This window comes from Chrysochloris asiatica, unplaced genomic scaffold, assembly GCF_000296735.1.
Source record: "Chrysochloris asiatica unplaced genomic scaffold, ChrAsi1.0 scaffold00437, whole genome shotgun sequence".
Lineage (NCBI taxonomy): Eukaryota > Metazoa > Chordata > Mammalia > Afrosoricida > Chrysochloridae > Chrysochloris > Chrysochloris asiatica.
In genome coordinates, this window is record NW_006408955.1 from 39,875 (window position 1) to 46,098 (window position 6,224).

The 6,224-nt window shown below is 39.6% G+C and overlaps 1 pseudogene; it reads right to left on the reverse strand.

The window, feature by feature from the left end:
* Positions 1 to 1,735: 1,735 nt before the first annotated feature.
* Positions 1,736 to 2,730, reverse strand: LOC102834290 (annotated as a pseudogene).
* Between the last annotated feature and the right edge of the window lie 3,494 nt (positions 2,731 to 6,224).

Genomic DNA, 6,224 nt, shown 5'->3' on the forward strand with positions numbered 1-6,224 from the left:
ACCTCAAAACCCTATACAGGTTTGCTATGAGTCGGAATCAATTCAACAGCACACCATTACCACCACTGGTACATGCACTATGAATCTCTGATCTCAAGAAATTTACAACTGGCATTTCAATATTCAGTGGTTTATATTTATACGTTGTGAAATTGTATTTATCAAAACTCCAGCACCTTAGCTAATTACTACTGTTTGAATTATCAAAAGACATAACCAAAAAAAGTCACAATAGTTCATCCTGACCACTGACCTGGCTATCTATAAACAGAATGATGAAAAACCATGTGGCCAGTGACTGAGGAAAAGGTCTGTGAACACTACACCTGAACACTTTAAAGAAAATCATATATGGAAAACTCGCCTTTAAAGTATCTTCTGTTGCTTTGCAGGGATTTATGGGGACAGGACCTTCAGTTACAAAAAAGAAAAAACAAACAATCATTTTTTCTTTGTATTTTCCCAGTTCTGCAACATGAAACTGAAATAACAATAGTAATCTGATCAGAGTTCCAAGGACTAATGGATTCTCTTTGATTTTCGACTACTCTGCAGCAAAAGCAACACATTCTGAGTATGTGAAGTGTCCCAGCTGAGTTGCACAGCTGAGTCAGTGCTTCTTGACCCATATTAGCAACACAGCTGAGGATTTTAAGGCTCATTTAAATAACACTGAGCCTCACTTGATGGCAGTGGGGAGTTTTAAATTTACTTGGAAAGCGAAAAAATGCTGTTTGTTAACTACACACTGAGGCAACATTGGTTGTGAAGTGTTCAAGGCTGGTCTGAACATAGAATAGTTAGATAACAATTCAAAAGTGGAAAAAGAAGTCTCTTCAGTCTGCCTGCAATGGGGAAAAAGAAATCTACTTCATTGCTTTGCACATTCTGTGGCAATATGCTGAACACAGATACATAGTCCATAAATTCCCTGCATTGTCCAGACTGAGTGCAGTTCATCACTTTCCAAATTGCAGTGCTAGGTGTTTTCCGATTTCACCAGACTCCTTATAAATCAGTGTGGCAAGGCTGTCCTACAGATTTAGTTCTCAGTATCCTGAATCAAAGCATCATACAACTTTGAGACTGTTTTCAGCTCACCCAAACAACCTGTGATACGCAGATGACACAATCTGACAGTAAAGAGAACTTAAAATATTTACTGATGAAGATCACAGACCACAGTCTTCCATATGGGTTGCACCTCAATATAAAGAAAACAAAAATCCTCACAACGGACCTATAAATAACATCATGATAAGTGGAAATAAGATTGAAGATGTCAAAGTCTACATTTTTCTTGTAACCACTATCAACACTCATGGAAGAAGTAGCCATGAAACGAAACACCATATTGCATTAGGCAGAACTGCTGCACAAGAGAAAAGATGTCTTTTTTGTTTGTTTGTTCCCAGAGCAATTTATTCATTATAATCTATTCAATATGCCATCAAGAATTCTCCTGTGTGTATTGTGCTGATAAATAGACACTGAGAGGATTTTACACGTTCTTAGTTTAATAAGTCTGAATTCATTTTTACCACATGGTCTTATACATGGTCATCTGTTGAAACATTTTTTTATAAAAAGCAGATCTTAGTTTTAAAAAGTCATAGATACTGTGAGTTTTTGTATAAACTGGTGGATAGTAAGTTAGTTCCTTTGTTTAGACTTATAAGCCTCAACTTCACCTCAGAATAAAGAATGTAGGCCAAAGAAAGCATAATATAATCAGTTACTTGTATTGAGCAATTCTATAATTTGAAGCTTTCTGAATGGATGGGTTCAGGCAACCCTTGCTGGTGGGATGGTCTCGTGGCATTTGGATTCTTTTTCTCTGCAGGCTTTAAAATCTGCAAAGAACACATTAGTGTTTCATCCACACTCATCATGGCACCAGCATTGTCAAATTCTCCACAATAATTAGGTGCAGAAAACAGAGTGACCAACTGCCTTTTGGCAAAAAATTCATAGCCATCTTCAACCACTTGATGGGCTCTACATATAAGATCCAAATCGTGCTTATGGAGAAATTTTGCAACCACCTCTGCACCAAATGTGAAGGACACTCCTCTGTCATTTTCACCCCAGCCTAAGACATCTTTATCGGGGTCAGACCACAAAAGATCACAAAGAAGACCTTGATCTGGTACATCAGTTGGTCGCATGATTCGCCGAATCTGCTCCATAGACTGAAGAAGAGCTGGTGATAAACCTCCATGACAGCAGAGTATTTTCTCATTCACGATGGCAGCTATCGATAAACAGTTAAAGCAATCTGTGAAAGGTTTCCAGAGTTTAATGTTGTTTCTTCTTTTACATTCATCATAAAATCCGTAAATTCTCTTGATGCTGGCACATTCGTGGTTCCTTCTGAGAAGAAAAAAGTTCTCAGGATATTTGATTTTGTAGGCCAGTAAGAGGCATATTGTCTCCAAGTACTGCTTCCCCCGTCCACGTAGTCACCAAGAAACAGGTAGTTGCTTTCTGGTGGAAAACCACCATACTCAAAAAATTTAAGCAAATCATAGTATTGCCCACGGATATCACCACGTATTTTGAGTGGCGCTTCAAGTTAGGATAGGCTGACTGAGAAAGATCTCCCAGACTTTAAGCACGGCCTCTGATTTCTTTCTCCTGTAGTTGGACATTCTTTCCAGGCTTGGATCCTTTCACGTCTAGCAGCTGTTGGATAATGCTGTCGATCTTGAGTTTATCTATATCCGCCATCGCCTTTCCACCGCCTACCATCCCTCAGCGGCGCAACCACCAGCTCATGCCTTGGACTCACACCTCCGTCCCCACGCCACAAGCACAGAGGCGGTGGTGGCGGCCGCAGCGGGTTTCCCCATAGCCGCCCCACTCCCAGCTTCCTCATTCTCTCCCCACTGGAACCACGATAAGAACCAACCAAATGTGTCATTTTGATAGCTAAGGTGTGCCTGACCAGTCATGGTATTTTCTGTAGCCTCATATGCATGGACAATAAATAAAGAAGATCATAGAATAATTGGTACATTTGAGTAATGGTGTTGAAGAATATTAAAATTACCAAAAGACCAAAAAATACCTGTGTTGGAAGAAGTACAGTAAGAATGCTCCTTAGAGGATAGGATGGGGAGACTTTGTCTCTAATACTTTGGACAGATTATCAGGAGGGACCAGTTACTGGAGAAGGATATCATGCTTGGTAAAGTGGAAGGCCAGCAAAAATGAGGAAGCCTCCCAGTGATATGGATAGGCTGCAGTAACGGGCTAAAACATAACAATGCTTGTGAAGATGCAGAAGTCTGGGCAGTGTTGCGCTCTCTTGTGCATAGGGTCACTATGATGGCACCTAGTAACAAAAGTGTCCAGGATTTACAATATTTCACAGACTGGTGAAATGTGGCTAGATGGGTCATAATAAATAATGAACTGCCCTGCAGACCACACCCTGACTCTGCTAGCTATTTGCCCTTTCTCACTTGAAGAATTAAGGTCCCCCTTCCAACCATTTTACTAGTCCAGAAGAGTCATTAACAATTAGTCCTTTACAATGACAATGTCCTCAGGGTGCAATTATTCAGGTCCCATTCAGGTCTGCTGTTTATGTCCACCTGATTCAATCAAGTTCTCCAAAAGTTTGTCTCATCTCCACCCTGAAAATGTTTTACTGAGAGAAGATTATTCCCTTGCTCTGAGTCTTACTGGAGGTATCAGCATAATATTAAATTTCCCCTTCTGCATAATACATTTATTTATTCCTTTACATTCAGCCATTATTTCTCTTCCCTTTCATTTATTTTTACTCAACCTTTTCCACTGTAGGAAGAAGCATCAGGTTCAGCCACTGTGCTTGTCCAGATTGCTGGTATCAAGACCCGTCTAGTGTTTCCTCTCAGTCCACTCCCATTCATGTAGGTAGCTCCAGCCCAAGTTATTCCCAAGAATTTCACTGTTTTGGCAAGACCGTGGATTTTTGCTGGATTTATTAACTGGTCTCTGTTGGTCATGTGGGACACTACTGTTTTCAACTGCCCTAGCCTGTTCTTCTGTATTTGCTATTAACATAATATCATCCATGTAATATATCGCTACATTTGAGGTCTGCACCAAGTCCAAGTCTCTTCTAACCATACTATGGCAGTAAATTGGAGAGTTCAAATAACCCTTAGACAACATAATCAAAGTCTATTGTGATCCTTCGCATATGAAAGCAAACTGTGTCTTACTTTTTTCTGATACTGGAATGAAGAAAAAAGCATTTTCAAGATCAGTCACTGAGTACCAGTCTCCTTTAACCTGCTGTATTTTCTGCAACGTTGACACCATGTCTGGCGCAGTTGAGGCCACAGGTGGTGTGTCTCTATTTAGGCCTTGATTGTCTACTATAAACCTCCATGAGTCATCTGCATTTTTTACAGGCCATGTTGTTGTTATGTGCTGTCGAATTGGTTCTGACTTATAGTGACCCTGTATAGGGTTTCTGAAGAAGCAGCTGGGAGTTTGAACTCTTGACCTTGTGGTTATCCTACAGCATCACATCAGGACTGTTACATAGAGAATTTGCTGGCACCAGAACTCCAGCCTCTAGCATGTCTTCAATCAAAGCAATAATCTCCTTTTGCCCATCAGGTTTCCTATATTGTTTCAAATTAACAACAATAACTGGAGTAAGTTCTGACTCAATTGTCTCTTCCTATTCTCTTATTAATGACACTTATGTTTCTTGCATCTGTAAAACCCATGTGAGGAAGTTGTTGTTGTTAGGTGCGATCAAGTCGGTAGCCACTCATAGTGACCCATATCTACCATGACTTGTGCAAGGGGCATACTCATTGGATGAGTATCATGGTCACCATTAAGTGGTCCCAACATTGCTTCCATAAGCAGTGCATTAGCAGTTTCCTCTGGAGTGCTCCATTAAGTATTTAGAGGGAGAGGGGCAATTTCCTTTCTCAGGGTGAACGATCTTACTGCAAATTTTATCCAGTTCCCTCTGAGTTAACCTTTCTTGTAAATAGATCTAGTATTACCATTTATGACTGCTCCATAGGGAGATGTGGGTCTTGCATCAACCCAAACTCACTCTTCCTTTCTAAAGACATTGCCCCTAAATTAGTCACTCTCACTATCCATTTTAGTAGCAGTTATTTAGGGAACTATTGATACCGATCGACAAATTTAAACAATTTCTTTACACTACACCCCCTGGATGCAATAACTTCTTGGTTTTTCCTATTCCCTCCTTGGAATACCTTCTTAGTGACCTATAATGATAGGCATATTTTTGGTTGTTTTAACCCAAGTTTTCCTTTATGAGTTAGGCCTGACACAAATGGTTATAGCTGTGACATAACTGGATCTAGGTTTGGTTCAGTGCTACCATCTTTTACTTGTCATTGCAGCTATTAGTTACAACAAACACCAAGGAATTGTAGGTCTCACTCCTTCCGTATCACTCTGTATTTCTATATGCATCCAATTAGTTAATTCATCGGGATCTAAATCTCTATCTACCAATTCTATATTCCATGTATAGCTTTTGCTTTGTATAAGTGATTGTGATAATACAGCTGCTTTAGTTTAAAATGATTTGTATACCATCCAGGGAGTCCTGGTTTGGTGCTGTAGGATAAATTTGAATTGTAAGGTCAGCAGTTCGAACCCACCAGCTGCTCCTCAGAAATGCTATACAGGGTTGGTATGAATCAGAACTGACTTGACAGCACTTAACAACAACAATCACACTGAGAATCCCAAAATTCATTGTTCTCCCATTTTTCTCCCTTGTTCTAAAACCACATACTACAATGGTTTTCTGGAGGTTGCATGATAGAATTTTGCAAGACCAATGACTTCTTCATTGCAAATACCATTTTAAAACAACATAAAAGATACCTATACACATGGATCTCCCCAGATGGAATACACAGAAAACTAACTGACAACATCTGTGGATAGAGATGGTGGAAAAGTTCCATATTGTCAGTCAAAACAAGGCTAGGGGTAGACTGTGGAACAGACCATCAATTAATTGCTCATATGCAAGTTCAGGTGGAAGCTGAAAAAACTTAAAACAAGTCAACTAGAGCCAAAATATGACTTTGAACATATCCCACCTGAATTTAGAGATCATCTGAAAAACTGATTTGATGTATTATTCCTTAAAGACCAAAGACCAGAAGAGTTCTGGGATGGCATCAAGAATTTCAAACAGAAAGAAAACAAAAGTTCATTTA